Source organism: Cucumis melo, chromosome 6 (assembly GCF_025177605.1).
Source record: "Cucumis melo cultivar AY chromosome 6, USDA_Cmelo_AY_1.0, whole genome shotgun sequence".
Lineage (NCBI taxonomy): Eukaryota > Viridiplantae > Streptophyta > Magnoliopsida > Cucurbitales > Cucurbitaceae > Cucumis > Cucumis melo.
In genome coordinates, this window is record NC_066862.1 from 34,711,784 (window position 1) to 34,732,280 (window position 20,497).

Sequence of the window (20,497 nt, forward strand, 5' to 3'; positions counted from 1 at the left end):
TTAACAATTTCAATATACATTTAAACATACATTTCAACAATTTGAACCCTAAACCTCTAAACATTCAATATACATTTTAAACATACATTTCTTTAACAAAAACAAAAACAAAAACAAAAACAAAAGACAACTAAAGAACTTTTCGAAATAGAATGACAAGGGCGGGATGGTGAGCGACAGAGGACCCTGACGACGACGGTGATAGCAAACGACGACTTTCTTCCCGACGAATGACGAATCTATCTTCCTCTCTAACTCTCTAACCCTTTCTTTCTCTTTTCGGTTTTAGGTTCACAAAGCATAAAACTGAATTTATAGGGGATCTCTCGACACACAACAAAAACTTCGAAAGATCCCCACTATTCCTGATGCCATAAGTGAAACGTCGGACGCATATTCTTGATGTTTCACTTGTGATGTCAAGAATAGTGGCCTACACTCTCGACGTTGTCTGTATGGTGTTGAGAGGAAAAGAAACTAATTATTTAGTTATTTACTTTCTCCCGCTGCGGTCAATATAGAATTCGGGAATGGCCACACATTTCCAACGTACGTATGCATGACGTTGGGGAAAAATAAATAATTAAATAATTATTTCCTTTCTCCTGATGTCGTAAGTGTCCACATCAGGAATAGTGGGCTCATTTTCAACATCTGTACGTATGGCATCGAGAAAAAGGAAATTATTATTTAATTATTTCCTTTTTTCCGACGTTGATGTGTATAACATCGAGGATGGTCTAACTTTACTTGACGTCAAATGTCCATCATCCTGAAAGATTTACTATGTTGATGCCCCATTATGGCATCGACATATGTGCTGTTTTTCGATGTCTCTTACCCCGACAAAATTTTATGTGTCAGGAGAATTCTAATTTCTTGTAGTGATTTTTAAGTTCTTATGATTGGGTGAAAAAGAATATTTGACTTGTTAGTACACCCTAATAGTTATTGTCAATTATTTTAAGTCTTTCTCAACCATAATTACGTTTCGATTCTTAAAGTATCTCCCACAATTTGATGCAGTGTGTTGGTTTTCTTGTATCATCCTTTGAGTCTACTCAAGTGTTAGAAAAAGAAAAATGTTGTATATGCAATAAATAATAATTAAAATGTTTTATTTATGTATCAATAGACATAACAATCAGAAATGTTTCATTTGGAAATGCAACCTAATTGATTTTTAGACAACTTTACTATAACTTTCTTGAGATAACTTCAAATATTAGTACTTTATGTCGTTAAAACATTTACAAATGTAGTAAAATATCATAGTTTACTTATGATATGACTGCCATAGACTACTTTTGGAAATTATGTGAAACTCCAAATTTCTAAGACTATTTGAAATTTGTTAAGCCTTTAGAAAATGACATTTAAAGGAAAAGAAAGTGAAAATCATTGGAAAAGTATTATGGTTTTATGTGTAAGTCAAGGAAGGAAAAAGTTGAAAAATTGGCTAAGTGACAAAGGAAGGAGCTAGGTGTTCAGAGCTTAGGTAAGCGACCAAAGTGAGCATAAATAACCTCTAAGGAAGTTGATGGGCGTTCAAGTGTGCTACCCAAGCAAATGTTGCTAGGCGAGATGATGGACTAAGAGGTCAGTAGGTGAGATGGTAGACGAGATGTCGTTGGACGAGGAAGCTAAGCATGCGAGGAAGGCATATGACCATGAAGTTTAGTTGGACGTTTTGGAGTCCTAGGCATTTTTCTTGCACATTGGATGTTTTGTTTAAAGTGTGAACGAGTGAGCAAGAGATGTAAAATGGCTACGGAGGTGGTGTCGAATGCCAGCCATGCAAGCATGAGGTGTAAAGGAGCCAAGTACGTGATGTCAAGACTAATTCATGCAAGCATGAGGTGGAAAGTGCAAGTAGGAAGTGTCATAAAGTTTCATGCAAGAATCACTACAAATAGGCAACTTCAGACAAGGGTTTCTCACAATCCACTTGTGAAAATTTCTTTAAACCACTCCTAAAAGATTAGAATTTGTGTCTCTTTCATAGAATTTGGCTGCTGTGCAATTCGAAGGTGAGAAAATTGGCGTTTAAATTAAAAGAAGGGGAGGTCATTATAAAAGAGAAACTGAGTAAAGAAGACATTTTTGAGACTACTGAGCGTATCAAAAGGAATTTGGTTATAAATTTTTGTGATAAGGAAGTTAAGACATTTCGGAGTAACTTTGTAGAAGGAAGTATTCCAAAAAAAGTTATGAATTTTAAGTTATAATTTTTCAAAGCCAAGTCATGTATTTGAATAAAAATGGATTTTTGGGCAATGGTCGAGTGTTAAGCGTGGCTTTGTATTGTTTACAGGTTAATTGGGCTTATTTTGAGGCACACAACACGGTCATGACATAGTCAAGCGGCAAGGGATGTGCTCAGGCTGCGCGCATGACCATGCGCAGAAAGGTTAGCGTGAAAGATGGGCGCATGTTGCACAATGTGTGTAAGGCACGCGATAAGGGGCACGCTAGGTATGCGTTCATGATGCACTTGGCACCTCATTGCAGGTTAGCACGCGATGCATGCCACCTCTTAGCAAGGTTAGTACATAACAAGGCCCCTCAGGCCATACACGCGAGCCAAGCTTAGCCACCATGCCTTTGAACATCAGAAGGCCATTTTTTTGCCTGTTTTTGGGTTGTTTTGCTAATTTTAGAAATTTAAAGGAATGATTTGGATACTTTCTTGATCAAATGATTAATTAAGGAATGAATGTAATATTTTCATGTAAAAGAGACTTCGAAGGAATTTCTCAACTATGTATCAGTTCAAGTACAGTGGGTGACACATTGATTTAAATGTTATTTATAATGAAAGTTGTTTCCTATCAACTATTCTGTCTTAGAACGAAGAGGTTTAAGGCTGCCTGTGGCTACGAATCATGTCTTCTAAAAGTTATTCAAAAGTTCAATGTTTCAAATATCATCTTATGAAATGACTGTTTATTGATAAATGTTATTTAAGCTTCAATTTTATGTTAAACTGTTTATGAAAACTTGTTTTGTAAAACTGTTGCTCACTAAGTCTTTTAACTTACTCTTTCAAAATGTTTTTCCTCTTTTCAGGTACAGATTGTGAATCTATAAGTGCTCAACCTACTACTTTCAAGCCAAATTAGTTCTCAATCATGAAAGGAAATGATTTATTAAAAGTATCGTCATGTCTTATGAAAATTTATACTTGCATGTCTTATAAGTTTTACTTGGGATTTATAAAAGTCATTTCCAAATGAGTTACACAACAGTTTTAAGTTATTTCTAAGTTTAAAGACGTTAGCTTGCAAATATTTTATGTTTTCAAGTTAAGGGTCACCTGAAGTTGTTTCAAAGAAGAATGATTTCAGTTGACATCACACCACCTTTCAAGTCTAAGCAGGTGATTTGGGAAGGGTGTAACAAATTATTTCTATCGAGGTATATCACAGATAAGGGAAGAAGAAGAAGAAGGAAAAGGGTAAGACAGCCAAGAATAACAAAGGAAAAAAAGGTTCAAAAAGTAAATGTTACCATTGGAACCAAAACAGGCATTGGTTAAGGAATTGTTCAAAGTACCTTACTGAGAAGAAAACTGAGAAGGAAGCATAAGGTAAATATGATTTACTAGCTATTGAAATTCACTTAGTGGAATATGATACTTCAACCTGAATATTAGATTCAGGAAACTACTAATCATGTTTACTTCTTATTTCAGGAAACTAGCTCTTGAAAAGCTTGTGAAGACCGAATCATCCTAAAAGTTTGGAACAAAAGAGGTTGTTTTAACTGGAGCAATATGAGACCTTAAGGTATTTAGATAGACATTTCATATTTAAAAACATTTTGTATGATTCTCACAAGCTGAGGTATTTCAGAACAAATGTTATTTTGAAATGTTCATTTTTATCCAAGTGTATAAAGATTTGTTATGCTATACTTATTAACAACTTATATAAGTTAAGATCAATTAGAGTAGAATTTGTCTTTAATACTAAAATATTTTGCATAAAAGACGAAAATGTTTCTTCTAATACCTATATATGGTACCTAAGATTCGATCACATAAATCTCAATGCGATTGGGAGATTGGTTAAGAGTAGTCTTCTAAATTAGTTAGAAGATAACACTTTACCTTCTTGTGATTCTTGTCTTTGAAGAAATAATGATCAAGATATCTTTTACTGAAAAGGTTTTAAAGCCAAAATATGAGCAAGATATCTTTTGCTGAAAAGGTTTTAAAGCCAAAATATGAGCAGAGCTCATACATTCAGACCTCTGTGGATCAATAAATGTCAAAGTTCAAGGACGGTATGAATATTTCATTAATTTTGTTGATGATTATTCAAGAGTTTGGTCATTTTTACCTATTGTGTATCAGAAATCTAATTCTCTTGAAAAGTTTAGAGAATATAAAACTAAAGTTGAGAATCAATTAGGTAAAGCTATAAAGGCATTTCAATCAGATCGAGGTGAAGAAAATGTGAACTTAAGATTCCAAGACTATTTGATAGAACATGAATCTAGTCACAACTCTCTACATCTAGTACACCTAAGGAGAATGGTGTATTAGAAAGAAGAAACTAAGCCTTTTTAGAAATGGTTTGCTTTATAATTATCAAACCGTGCACTATATTAGTATTGAATAGGATTTCCAAAGATGTTACATATAAATTTAGTTTATCCACTAAGGTAGTTGATACAACTAGGAAATTAGGTTAGTTACATCCTTATCAAGAGTTGAGAGTGTCTTGAAGTAGTGAGAGGGTTGTTCATCAGCCTGATTATTACCTCGTTTTATCGAAAACCAAATCGTCATACTTGATGATGGTTTAAGGCGATCCATTGATTTATAAAAAGGCAATAATAATGTAGATTATCCATCTGATGTTAAGAAATGACTAATTGTGCACTTTCAAATAAGAGATTTGAAAATGCACAATGTGTTCTCAAGATCCAAATTGTTTGGAACAACAAGAAAAAAATACTAGCTAGTCTCAAGCATCTTATATAGACAAAATATTGTCTAGATATAAAATGCATATTTTTAAAAGGAATGAATTGTCGTTAAGGACATCCTAAATAATTTAAGAAAATCAAACGACCATGTGCTCGTGTATAATGCTAAGGATACATTAATTCTTGTTTCTAAAGATGCTAGAAAGTCTACATTAAAATCAGTTTTCACTCTAAGTGGAGGAGTAGTAGTGTGAAGAAACGTAAAGTTAAAATTGTACTACCTTATCTGGGTAATGATACTAGTCGAGCAAATCATGGTTGTTTGGTTTACAAAGTCCTTCATGGCTAAATTGTTTGAAGGTCACCTAAAGAGTTTAGGTCAATGAAGTTTGTGCACTAGGACAAGTGGGAGAATGATTAGATGTATGCCCTAGTTAATTGTATTCATATAAGTAATTCTTTCATGGTTAAATTCAGCATCGTTTCATTCCACTGGGAGTTTTAGTCCAAATGGGAGTTTGTTGGAATTTATGTCTTAAAACTCGTATTTTGTAGTTTAAATTACATTTTATTCAATAAAGTAGTTATTGAGGATTTATTAGTGAAAATAGAATACTATAATCTTGAATCCAATAAACTAAGGTCCTGAGGCTATCTTGTGTAGACTTGAACTTTATATAGGGACATAAACGTGAATCAAGTTTAAGTTTAACTTTATAGTCTATAAATAAGGTAAGGTGCCTTATTTTGGGAAGACTGTGGATGCGACTCACTTTGTAGTTAGTATAAACGATGTGATCTTGAATCGTTCATCTAGAGACACGGGAGTGAGGGCATTGTATGTGAATTAATAGATAAGTTGTTCATTTAAGGACTGAATCCAAGTCTTGAACAAGGAGCCCCACCCTCTCATTGGCCCGACAGGGATTCGATTTATAGGTTTGACCTTAAACCAATTATTAAACCAATTGTTCAATAGTGAATCAGTGGGACTTAAGGAACAATATGTAGTTTCGGGGGTAAAATGATATTTTAACCCGACCGAGGTTACAAACAACCTATGAAGGATTAACTTACTAATCATGGTTATATCAAATGAACAGAAATATATCTATAGTGAGGGAGTGCAACTACGACGCTTTAGTGGAATGATCCATTAGTTAACGAATGTTAATTAACTCGATCTAAAAGGACTTAGCCAATTAATTTTGGATCATTGAAGTCCATGATCTAAAAGTTCATTAGGTTCCTCTACTAGCTCATATGGAATTAACTTAGAACATATGTTGGAATAATTCGAATTGTTCGAATTAGGTAAAGAGAGAGAAACCAATGAATATATATGTGATATAGTCATCGATTATAAATTTAAGATAGAGCTTTATATTTAAATGTGATTTAAATATAAAAAATATGAATATGAATTCATATTTGGAAGCTTGGAATTGATGGAAATGGTCAAAGTTATAAGAAGTCAAAATGTTGACTTTTGACTTTAAAAGTAAAACTTTGACTAGCTTTATATTTAAATGTAGTTTTAATTTTGAAAAATGAATGAAAATTAATGCTTAGAAGGCCGAAAATAGTCAAGATGGATAAAATGGTACAAAGTCAAAATGTTGACTTTTGACTTGAAAGTCACAGTTTGAATGGTCAAATGACCATTTTTCCCTTTCATAAAGTTAGTGGAAAAATCCAATATTTTGTTTAATAATCTCACGAACTCTTAGTGGGATAAGTGGAAGCTCATGGTGATGACACCAAGACCACTAAAAGAAATTGAAATGAAGATTAATTCCACTAATTGTAAGTGGAAAGTGAGGTGTTGAATCTGGGTGAACTAATTATGTAACTAGGTTATTTAAAGGACAATTTTCAAATATTTGATAACTTCTGACAATTTTTTTTTAATTTAAAAAATTATTCCAAATTTATTCCTCTCCCAAAATCTCGAACCTTAATTCTCACCTCAAAATTCCACCTCTCTCTAATATTCCTTCACCTAATTGGGTCCTACAATCTGGATCTAAGTTCGGAGAATAGCAGGCAAACACTAGTGGTGGTCTCCAGTTCGAGTTCGTGAGAAGATTATTGAGGAATCGAAAGGCTTCGAGGATAAGTTTTCGTTAACCCTAATTTAGTTTTAATTAGGGCTAAAAGCATTTTAATCACTAAAATTATAGTTTAGTTGCAATTAGGGTAAAATTTGATTCTTATTCCATTGCACATGTTTCTTCGGTTTTCCATCAAAACATAATATAAATGTGGATTCGCCCTATCTCTTATGTTGATGTTAAACCCTTAGACACACAAAAATGTAGATGTAAATGTCGAAATGTCACTGAAAATTTTATACGAATTTATTGATAAATCCCTAATTTTTGTTTTTGTTTAATAAATCAAATCTGTCAATTACACATTATTATTATTATTATTCAACCTTTGGTATGAAGGGCTATCATATAAATTAATTTTTTTAGTTTTTATGAGATCACTAATAGATTATATAATTTCATTAAGATCTATTGTCACATTGTCACATCATAGGTTTGGTAAGGTAACTACGGTGTGAGTTGTGTTGTTACATGTTAGATTCATCTATTTTTTAGTAAAAGAATAAAGGTTTAGATGAGAAAAAACTCGAAGAATACCTGGGCAATGGATCAAGAATTGTCACAGTAGACTATTAAACATTATCAATTTTAGTAAAAACGATAAGTGTGTCATATGATATGTTTGGTTTTTTGTCCTAAAACTCGTAAAACTCGTAGATAGTAAATGTAATTCATTGATATGTTATTAATAAAGTGTAATTAGGGGTCTTTTCAAAAATATAAAAAAGCAGCAAAATATTTACACTCTATAGAACAATTTCGAAAACGAAAAAAGCCCAAAGGCCCACTGTGTAACATAAAAAAATGCCCCATCAACCACGTCGTCAACAACGCACGCCTAATATATTTGCGATCGTTTAGATTTGGTTATTTATCGTTTAGATATGACTACAATTTATACGCGATCATTTAGATAAGACTATAATTTATACGCGATCGTTTAGATATGGCTACAACACGATCATTTAGATATGGCTACAACTTATACCCGATCGTTTAGATATGGGTACAATTTATCTTTTCAATTCCATCGTTTAATTTTGTTACACGATCGTTTAGATTTGGGGACCTAAATCTAAATGATATCTTTTAAAAAATTTGGTACACGATTTTTTTAATTCTTTTGGTACACAATCGTTTAGATTTCTTTACAGGATCGTTTAGATTTATTTACACGACAGTTTACTTTTTTTCAAGATTTTTTATACACGATCTTTTATTTTTTTCAAACGATCGTTTACATTTGGTTACTCCAATATAAATGATTTTTTTCAAGATTTTTTATACACAATCTTTTATTTTTTTTATACGATTGTTTACATTTGGGTGCTCCAATCTAAATGATTTTTTTTTCAAGATTCTTTATACACGATCTTTTAGATTTTGCTATTTTGTTGTACATAGTTGTTTAAATTTGGTTACCAACGCATAAAAAAAAAGAAGAAAAGAAGAAAGATGATGGAAAGAAATCGCAGCGAAAAAAAAAGAAGAGAAAAAGTAGAAAGATGATGGAAAGAAAGCGAAGCGAAAAATAACGAAGAGGAAAAGAAGAAAAACGATGGAAAGATGAAACGACATAAATAAAGAATTGAAAACTAAGAAAGATGATGGAAAGAAATCGCAGAAAAGAAGAAAGACGAAATCGCAGGGAAAAACGAAAAAGACGAAATAACAGAAGGAAGATGAATCACGAGGAAGAAAACAAAGATGAAAGGAAAAATCTGGAATATTTAAAAAATGGCTAACTTTATGGGTTTTGTTACACGAGCCGTAAATAGTTTAGAGTTTTGTTACATAAGTCAGTTTTTCGTGTAATTATTGTAATTTTAAATAAGTGTTATTGATTTGCTTTTATTAGTTTTGTCTTTATAACCCTAAATGCAAAAAACTAACATCTTAAGCTGCTTTATAAGTCTTGAACCGTATATGGAGGCATACATGGATCAATGTTCAAGATACAACTCAAAGAGTCTATAGTATAAAGGTAAGACTGAGTACTTTATCTTGGTAACATTATGGATACAACCCATTGTATTTGATACAAACCCAATGATATAGTGTGCTAGTGTAGGTCACATGTGAGTGGAGGTATTCTATGTAATGAGTTTGCATAAGATTGGATCATGAAACAGTAACCACTAGATGTAACTCCGTCCATTAGTTAAGTTTCTATTTCACTAAGATGACCTAGATAACTTAGTCTTAATCTTAAGTGTATGAAAACTTTTGTTTGCAAGGAATTATTCTTTGATTTGTACGGGTGAGAGTGCCTATTTTGTTGACTTAATAAGCTTACCATCTTAATTAGGACAATACTGAGTGGGGAGCTAGGAACATAATCACACAATATGAAATTCACTCCATTCTGACTTACGATAAGTAGATGAGTCTTTCTTTAAATGATGCCTCAAGAACTTGAACAAAGAACCCTACCCTATTGATGGTATGAATGAGGCTTTTTTTTTTCCTATTGGTTAGACTATAAACACATTGTTTTTAAGAAGAGCACTGATAATTAAGAACTAAGAAGTAACCTAGGGGTAAATGGTAATTTGACTCAATTGGTTTTAAGAACACACCTGAAGGACTAACTTGATGTTATTTGTTTATATCCGGTAACATGAAAAATATATTTACAGTAAGAAGAGTCCAACTATGAGTCTTTAGTGAAGTGTATATACAGTTAACAAATATTGATTAATCATGTGGTTAATAAGTTTAGTCAATTAATCTCATATCGTTGTAGCTTGTGATATGTAAATTCACTAGGTCCCTTTCCTAGCTCGTAAAAGGTAAATGAGTTTATTATATTCTGTATGGAATTTGAATAGTTAAAATTCTCTTAGGAAAATAATATATTGTATGATGATATATTATAGTAAAAAGTTTAAATTTTAATTTAACTTTATAATATAAATTTATTTTTATAATTGGTTGAAAACTAATTTATGAGAGAATAAAATATTTGAATAAGATAAATTATTAATTTAATACAAATTGGATTCATATTAAAACTATAGGTTAAAATTAATGCTTGTAGGATACATATTAAAACTACAAGTTTTGAGAGAAATATAATTGAATATGATTTAAATGTAGATACAATTAAGGGGGATTTTTTAAAAATAGAATAATTAGGCAAAATATTTACATTCCACATGAAATTATAGGGGAATTTGTATAAATATAATAAAATACAAAGTATTTACATTCTATAGCAAAAAATAGGGTGCATATATTACTTTCATATTTTTCCAAAAATACCCCTGAGCACACTTAAGTAATTGTAGAGGAATTGTCTTCTTCATTGTTTTTTTTTTTTGGCGACTTCATCATCTTCTTCCTTTATTTTTCTTCTAAGCTTCTTCGTTTATTTTATTTGGTGACTTTGGTCTCTACTTAGTGACACAACGACAATATCTCTCTCCACATCCATCACAAGCGACAAGTATTTCCACAATCGGTGTTCCCACATCCATCACCATTCTAAGAATCCCATCAATTGGTGAAGTTTATAGTAGTTCAACAAGAAGTAATAGTTGTCATGGCAAGGGTCATACTTCTAGGATTTGCAAACTTCATCAAATTAATCAATGATGTAATCATTATATAGTTGCATTTTTATGTTGTATCACTCGGTCGGACAAGCATTGGGATTAGCCCGAGAACTCAATCTCTAAAGCTTTTTGTCTTCCATCTCGATCAAAAAACACCAAGATTAGCCACGAGATTTCACTTCATTTTTCAATTTCACTTCTTACAGATTAGTTCAGGAAATCAATCTCAAAAGCTGAATATAAACAAAGACATCGACGAATTTTATTGATATAAAGAATTTGAAGAAAGAAATGAAATTGAAGAAAGAAGTGAAATCCCGAGGCTAATATTGGTGTTTCTCGGCCAAGATGAAGGATAGAAAGCTTTTGAGATTGAGTTCTTGAGCTAATCCTTGTGCTTGTCCGGCCAGGATGGAGCAGAGAAGAATGTCTATTGGATTATTTGATATCCTTCTTTCAACGAATATTCACTCAAGCAATTATACCACATTGGTCTTGATTGTTTCAATCCATATAATAATCTCTGTAACTTTATTGAATATAGTTTCCGAGAACTTAATTTATATGTTTCAAGTATCTTAAATCCTTATGGGACTTTCATATAAATATCATTATCAAGAGATCATATAAAGATACTATGACTACATCCATGAGATGCATGTTCAAGCCAATAAAAAATCTTAATGTGATTGCATCCACCACCAGAGAATATATCTACTCATAATCAATACTAGTGTAACGCCCCAAAATCTGGGGTACTTAGTTTTATTAGCTTAAGGGTAAATTTGGAATTTCTAGTGTTATTTAATGTGGAAGTATCGAATATTTGAAAAATATCGAATTGTCTAAATGTTTGGAATTAATGATTGTTTTGGTTGGCCTTAGTTTTTTATGTGTTTGGATACTTAATTAATGAGGTTTAAGGATAAAATAATTATTTGTGAAGGGTTTTTTCAATTTTTGAAAGGGTATTTGAATTTAAATGGAGATTTAAGTGATCTAATTAGTTAAATGAGAGAAAAAGAAGAGAAGAATAATACCAAGCTTATTATTATTATTTTCCCTTAAAAAAGAGCCCTTGGGACCCGTGCAAGTCATCATCACACTTTTGAAGAAAGAAAAAAAAAGGATAAAAAAGAAAAAAAGGAAAACCCCTTTCTTGAAAAACCCTAGGTTGCCACCGCCGTCGTCCGTCGCGCCTCCGGCCGCCCCGTCTCCGCGTCGCCAGCCGTTCGTTCCCCGCAAGCCGAAAACCCAAGCCGTGAAGTCGATCGGGCAGTCGAGCGAAACGCTTCGTCGACCGCGCCTCAAGTCGCCGACCTTCACCGCTCCGTCCCCGCGTCTCCTCCCCGTCCGGAAACGTCACCGAGCGGCTGCGCTTCGTCTATACGCTCGTTTGAACTCGAAGACGTGACCCGCGCTCCGCCTCTGCCACCGTCCGAACCCGAAGACGCGACCCACGCGTCCGCAAGTCCGCCTTCGCTCGAAGCCGACCCGACCCGCACTTCTCCCTCATGACCTGAGCCGCCCTCCTTTCGCGTCGAGCCACACACGGGCACACCTGCACTGCAGCCTAGCCACACACCGCACGAGTCGCGCACGCCCTGTCGAGCCGCGCGCCTTTTGTCGTGAGCCACGTTCGCGCCTGCGCCAGCATTCGTGAGCCAAGCTTACCAGCTGAGCCGCCAGCTGACTTTTCGCCTCTCCAGCCGAGCCAATTGAGCCGCCGAGCTCCCTTTTAGCCCTGTTTCGACCCACACTTTTCGGTAAGCCTCGGTTGGTCGATTTTGATTTTTCCTATCCAATTAGGGTAGTTTGACTCTAACTAAATTTGTTGTTGGATTACACTGACTCAGCTAACTGGAAGTCGAGCTGGGGATTTGTCCAACTAATTCCAAACCAAGCCCGACCTTGATCTTGGGTAAGCTGCTTCAAGTGAGTTCGTGTAACGCCCAACAAATTCGATTTTTTGTTCATTGTCATTAATATTTAAGTGTGGTTATGGGAATTTTAAATTTATTGGAAGAACCTTACCATTTTGATTTCTCGAGTAATTAAGGTTGAGAATCCTTATTTTGTTTAAGATAATAAGTATTTTATTTATTTATTTTTTTTATTGGAAATCATTGGGGAAGTCTTTATTAAACTAAAGTTGGTTGTTTTTGGTGAGATTTGGGGAGAGAGAGGAGGTGGTTGTTTTGGGTTTTTTAAAAGGAAAAGGAAAAGAGTTATTTTCTTATAAAGCTGCGTTGGGACCCGTGCATAAGAAGAACAAAAAAAAAAAAGAGAGGAGCAATTAAAGATTTAAACCCTAGCCGCCGAAACCCTAGCCGCCAACCCGCGTCGCCGCCTTCGCCGCCCGTTCAAGCACCAGCGCTCGAGAGCCAGCCGCAGTAGGAGCTGAACCACCCTTCCAGCCGCGCCGGACGAGTCAAGCCGCCGTACGCCTATGAGGAGCTACGCACGCCGCGCCGCGTCTGCAGCCGTCTCTCGCACGCCCGAAGCCAAGTCGAAGTCACCCTCGCGCGTCCGTAGCCAACCCGTCAGCCAGCCGAGTCGCGCCGCTTCGATCTGACGCAGCACAGCCGAAACGCTCGTTTGCAGTCGTCGCCGAGCGAAGCCGTGGTAGCCGGACCACCAGCAGCCACCGCGCCACCCGAAATCCGGAAGCCAGCGTCTTGCGCGCAAAGATCCGACCGAAAACTCGCTCCGGAACCCGACCCGCGCCCGCGTGCATCCGCGTGTGAGCCGCGCCGCGCGCTTCTGCGTAGCCGAGTCGCGCCCGCGTGCAAGCCGCGCCGCCTGCACCACAACCTGAGCCGCGTCTCCCTCCTGTCGCAAGCCGAGCCGCACGCGTAAAGTTTCTATACCGAGCCGAGTCGAGCCGCGCCTGCGCCAAGCCGAGCCGGTCCCTGTCCTTTTCCAGCCGAGCCGCCAAGACTAATTTGGCTCCATCCACCTAAATTTTGGTAATTAAATTAATTATTGTGGCATTACCCGGTAAGACTCAATGTTTCGGACGCTAATTAATTTAATTTGGGACTAAATTAAATTATTTTCCTTAAGGGACGTCTTGGACCAAGTAATTGCTGCAGCGCGGGATTTCTTCAGTAGGGGCTCGAGCACTGCAACCTCTTTCTAGGGTAAGTCATTTCAAATGAGTCTTGAACCATTAGTCGTTGGTGACCTAATTACGAATTTTGGCATATTAAACAGTTAGGACCTCGTCGCTTGGAAAGCATACTGCCTCGCGGTTAGGACTCGTCAAGTAAATCTCCAGGTAAGAGATTCTACTACTAGCTCCATGTTTAGAATTATGAGATTTTGTATACTTCAATTGTGCGTGTTGAGGGCTAGACCGTACGATGCATGAAAACAATGATAGTATGATGCAAATGACGATATGGTTATATTATAGCATGTTGTGTGATGACGAGAGCTGTTATGTCTGTAAGACAGATGTGGAGATGGAGAGTGTAATGATGATTTATCTGTTATGTTATATGCTGATGCCAGGTGTATGTAACTGCGATTAGGGTACCTGTTAGCTTGACCTGTTAGAGTCGTACCTGCATGGGTGTCCTTCGGGATCACCACCTATTAAGGACTGTGTGGTCTGACGGGACACCAGTCTAGCATGGATATAGATATGACTCGAGTGACTCGACGGGGTCCTCGCATCCCGATTGTCCTAGGTGTCCCCCGGGGCACCGAAGACCAGAGTTACGTTCCTACGGGAGCGCATGTTGCACGTGTTCGGGAACGTGCCAGAGATTGGGTACCAGTTACAGGACTCTGACAGGTAGTTAACAGGCACCTAGTGGGACTAGTAGTGGGTCCCTTACTAAGTATTTTATACTCACTCTCTTCATTTCATGTTTTCAGGTAGAGGACGAGGCAAGGGCAAAGGCAAGCTGGCGAGCGACCCGAAGTGACCGTGGCGGGCCATAGGGACTACTGCTTCCGCTTATCTTTATTTTAGACTTTCGTACCTGAGTTTGAGTATTCTTCAGTACTTATCATCTTATTATGTAGATAGGGTCCGAGTAGGACTTTAGAACGCATTACATCTTTTTGCATAACTACCTTGTTTGAATTTTCATAAATAAAATTTCTCAAACCTTATGCGTTTCTAATAAATTTTATGACTTAAACCACTTGTTCTATATTTAGTAATGACTTCGATTCAGTATAAGGAGTTGGGTCGTTACAGTTCGAACCATTTTTCTTTGAGGGTTAAATTATTAAATTGTGGGTTCCTGATCCTTTAGGACTTTCGCCGCTTGGGGGAGCGTGTTGTTACTGCTAGGACTCATTGGGTAATCTCCAAGTAAGAGATTTCTACTACTAGCTCTACGACTAGAATCATGAGACCACATGCATTCCTAGTTATGCACTTGAGGACTAGACTGCATAACTATATGTTAATTATTGAGGGCATGATGTGTTTTATACGATGGCATGGTAATGTGATGAAGTGGCTTATTATGACTGTATGTTGGATATTGTGATGAGATGTGAGATGATGTTTAGACTGATACAATTACATGATGATGTTATGTATATGTATGCTATGGTTAGGGTACCTGTTAGCTTAGTCTATTAGAGTCGTACCTACATGGGTGTCCTTCGGGATCACCACCTATTTAGGACTGCATAGTCCGACGGGATGCCAGTCTAGCATGGATATACATATGATTCGAGTGATTCGACGGGATCCTCGCAGCCAGATTGTCTTAGTGTTTCCTCCGGGTTCACTATAGACCTGTATGTCTTAGGTGCTCCCCTGGGACATCGAAGACCAGATTTTCGTTCCTACGAGAGCGCATGTTGCATGTGTTCGGAAACGTGCCAGATATTGGGTACCATTTTCAGGACTCTAATAGGAAGTTAACAGGCACCTAGTGGGACTAGTAGTGGGTCCCTTACTGAGTATTTTATACTCACTCTCTCTGTCATGTTTTTCAGGTAGAGGCCGAGGTAAGGGCAAGAGCAAGCTGGCGGGCGACCAGAAGTGACCGTGGCGAGCCATAGGGATTTCTGCTTCCGCTTACACCCCGTTTTAAACATTCAGTACTTGAGTTTTATTTTTCTTCTTTATTTACTATTTCGCTTCTTTAAGAGTAGATAGGGCCCGAGTAGGATTTTAATATTTGTTTATATTCCGCACTTTACCCTGATTTGATTTTTATAAATAAAATTCTGAGGTTTTATTCATTTTGACCAAACTTTATGACTTAAATTATGTTATTTACATTTAGTAATGACTTCGGCTCAGTATAAGGAGTTGGGTCGTTACAACTAGGTCTTTGTCAAAAATCTTGTGCAACTAATCTTGCTTTATATCTTATGATCTCATTATCTTCATTTCTTTTTCTCACAAATACCCATTTATATACTACATGTTTGACACCTTCTTGTGTTTGGATTGTTGGTCCACAAACTTGACGTTTTGAAAGTTAATTTAATCATGCCTCAATTACTTCTTTCCACAAAGATCAATATTTTCTCTGTCACATTCTTCAATAGATTTTGGTTAAGGATCTTCATTTTTTGTTACAATATCAAGAGCAACATTATATGCAAAAATGTTGTCAACAATTATATTTGTTCGATTCCATTTTTTTCCTATCATAACATAGTTTACCGAAATCTCATAATTATCCTTGGTTGTTTTATCTTCTTTGATATTTTTATCAGAAGTCCATATTTTTTATTTCTTTTGGAACATCCACATCCTTAATCGAGTCATTTTGAGTATTTTTATCTTTGGAACTTACCAGTCCACCACACTTTTGGCATGTTCCAGATTCATTAATGACAACTTGTTTTATTAGGATATTAATTTTTTATTGGACATTTGCAGTTGCTATATGTGATTTAGTTACTTTATTTGCATCTACAAATGTGTAACGTCCCAAAAATTAAGATAATTTGTTGGGTGTTATTTTGAATCCATTTAATGAGAATTATTTGATTTAAGTTGGAATTGAAATTAATTAAATATTTCTTGGATGAATATTTAATTAATTAGAGGTTTTGGCATGTGGTGTTTGTTAAGTTTTTGTTTAAATGGTAGGTTAAGAGGATTAAGTAAAGTTGTGGATTTTTAGTGTTGTTGAAGTTGAATTTAATTAAATAATTATGGATGTTATTTAATTAAATTGTGGGGTGAAAAGTTTGTTGGAGATTTGGTAATTATATGTATATATGAAAAAATATATATAATTATTATGTTAAAGGAAAAGATAATTATATTTGTTGAAATATAATTATTTAAGGAAAAGATAATTGTATTTTGGAGAAAGAATAATTATTAAAGGAGAAAAAGTAAAATAATTATATTTTGGGAAAATATAATTATTTGTAAAAGGATAATTACTTTGGAGAAAGATAAATAATAGTTAATTATTGTGGAAGATAATTAATTACTTTGGAGAAAGATAAATAATAATTAATTATTGTGGAAGATAATTAATTATTTTGGAGAAAGATAAATAATAATTAATTATTGTAGAAGATAATTAATTATTTTTAATTACTTATTTTGGAAGAAAGGTAAATAATAATTAATTATTGTTGATGATAATTAATTATTCTGCAGAAAGATAAATATTGATTATGGAGTGGAGTTTCTATGGTTGGGTTAAGATAATTCATGTTGGAAGTTATAAGTGATTTATTGGAAAAGATTTGATTGATTAAAAGAATTGAGGATTTAAGCTAATTTGAGATTTTGGAGAGAAAAGTTAGTTTTGGTGGAATTGTAATTAATTGAGTATATATATATAGATATATATATATTTAATTAATAATATGGAAAAGTGAAGTTAATTATATGATGGAATATAATTATATTTGTTTGGAAAAGAAGATAATCCATAAGGAGAGAGATGGTTGATTTGATTGGACGAAAAAGATATATATTTATTTATAAGAGAGAATAATGGTTTAAATAAATATATATTTATTGTAGATTTTGGTGAGAGAAAAATAATAATAATAAAGAAGTATTATTATTATTACTAATGGTTATAAATGCCTAAGATTAAGGCATTTATTTAGGAAAGATAATGGAAATAAAAATATATGTATATATTTGGTATTATATATATATATATATATATCCTAAAAGGAAAAGGAAATAATAATAATTATTATTATTGTTATTATTTGGGTCTATAAATAACATTGAAATGCTTAAGATGGAAATAAAGGAAAAAGAAAAATGTTCTTTATCTTCTTCTCTAAGATAACCCTCTGCTGTCGCCGCCTCACTTGAAGTTAAGATTGGTCTCTTTGGAAGCTTGAGGATTTAAAGTGATGAATTTTTCATCAAGGATAAGAGGATTTTCCAACCTCCATCTGAGTAACCTTGGTAAGCCAATAAAATTAAATTAATATTTTATTAATTTAATTTTGGATCTATTTGGGGTTTCTGTAAAGGTTCAGTTGGCTAAACTTTTTAAGATTTAAATCTTGGATTTTTCCCAATCAAAGTTGAATTGGTTTCAACCCCAATTTTTAGAAAGTTAATTAATTTGAGAGGATTTTTGGATGTTAGCCAATTGCTAATTTCATTAATTAAGATACTAAGTTTTTCTTTTATGATTAGGATCAAGTTAATTGGAGAATTTTTACTGTCAACTAAGGAGTACCTTGTTTGGCTAAAATCTCCAGGTAAGAGATTCTCCTACTAGACATTCGAACTGAATTTAAGAGACCGCATGTAATTATGATTATGCATTGATGGTAGCTAAAATGCATAACTTGATGCTACTGATAATGACTGTCATTATATTGATGTTGATGATGATGACTGAGATTATTATGTTGATGATTGATGATGATGACTGCTGTTATGTTAATGACTGGTAGATTGATGTTGATGATTGTTAATGCATGATATATTAATCACATGATTAAGGACGTTAAGATTAATACTCATGCCATGTTATGATGTTATGTTATGCTACATGCTATGGATAGTGTGTTCTGTTAATTTTGTCTATTAGAGTCGTACCTGCATGGGTGTCCTTCGGGATCACCACCTATTCAGGACTGTGTGGTCCGACGGGACGCCAGTCTAGCATGGATATATATATGATTCGAGTGATTCGACGGGGTCCTCGCATCCCGATTGTCTTAGTGTTACCCCCGGGTTCACTATAGACCAGCATGTCTTAAGTGCTCCCCCGGGACACCGAAGACTAGATTTTCGTTCCTATGGGAGCGCATGTTGCACGTGTTCGGGAACGTGCCAGAGATTGGGTACCATTTACAGGACTCTAATGGAAAGTTAACAGATACCTAGCGGGACTAGTAGTAGGTCCCTTACTGAGTATATGTTTATACTCACTCTTTCTATGTTTAACATTTCAAGTGAAGGTAAAGGTAGAGGAAAGCTGGCGAGCGACAGAGAAGGATCCGTGACATGCCATATGGGGACTCAGTTTTGCTTCCGCGTTTATGTTTCAGTGTTTTAATATTCCGTTTTTAATGAAAATTTATTCTTCCCTCGTTTCAAAAAGTGTCTCTTGTCATTGTTTCTTTTTAGTAATGACCTCAGCTTAGTATAAAAAGTTGGGTCGTTACAAAATGCATCTGGTAGTTGATTTGCTATATTTTGTAAAATGAATTATTTTCTAAATTTCAAGTTCATATTGATCTATATGAGGATCTAAATGAGACAATAATGATACATTCCATGTAATTTCTTTTTCTAACTTCTTAATTCCGTCCTGTAACATTGTAAAATTTATTTCATTAAAATGACAATCAAATTGTGCTGTAAATATATTAACCATGGGGGTTCAAGATATTTAATAATTGATAGGGAATCAAATCTAACATATATTCCTAACCTCCTTTAAGGACCCATCTTAGTATGTTTTGGTGAAGCAATTAGAACATTTACTACACATCCAAAAATTCTCAAATGAGAAATATTTAGCTCACGGCCACATGCTAATTGTAATGATAAGTACTTGTGATAAGCTACTGACATAATACGCACAAGTGATATAGCATGCAAAATAGCATGTCCCCATACAAATGTGTAAAGTTTAGCTCTCATAAGAAATGGGTCTAGCCATTAATTGCAAACGTTTTATAAATGATTCTACTAAACCATTTTATATATGAACATGAGCTACGAGATGTTCAACGCTTATTTCAATAGACATATAATAATTATCAAATGTTTAGATTGTAAATTCTCTAGTATTATCAAGTCGAATGTTCTTAATTGTATAATTAGAAAGCAGTGCTCTGAACTTAATTATTTAAAAAAATAATTTTGCAAATGCAAGATTTTGACTTGATAATAAGCATACATTTAACCATCAACTGGATGTGTCTATTAATACCATAAAATACTTAAATGGTCCAGTTGGTGGGTTAGTGGGTCTAAAAATATCACCAGAATTTGTTCTAAAAATGTAGGTGGTTTGGTCCTCACTTTAGCTATTGATGGTCTAATTATTAATTTTCCTTGAAAGCAAGCATCACAAGATATTTCATTAGATTAAGGAATCTTCTGGTTCTTCAATGGATGTCTACGTGAATTTTCAATAATTCTTTTCATCATTATAGATCCTAGATGATCTGATCAATTTTGCAAAATTACAAAAATGTATGGATTCATGAACTTTAGGTTCATTGTTGCGTATGTTTTTATTACTCATATATAAGTATAATACAATCCAGAAGATAAAGCAGACAACTTTTCTAATACGTTTTCCATTTGAGATAGTATTACTCAATAGATTTTTTTTTTATTGACTAGAGAATAATATGCATTATCAATTATGAATTTTGTTCCTCTAGACAATATAATATTTACTTTTCTAAATTCTTCAATTAAGTTCTCATAATCTGAAATTGTATTAA

The 20,497-nt window shown here is 34.5% G+C and overlaps 1 long non-coding RNA gene across 1 annotated transcript; it reads left to right on the forward strand.

Annotated features, from left to right (window-relative positions):
- The first annotated feature begins 13,320 nt into the window (after positions 1–13,320).
- On the forward strand, positions 13,321–14,609 carry LOC127149790 (uncharacterized). The gene is made up of 4 exons (XR_007821477.1): positions 13,321–13,575; positions 13,673–13,749; positions 13,823–13,886; positions 14,492–14,609. It is a non-coding gene; the product is annotated as an uncharacterized LOC127149790 (long non-coding RNA).
- Positions 14,610–20,497: the final 5,888 nt, after the last annotated feature.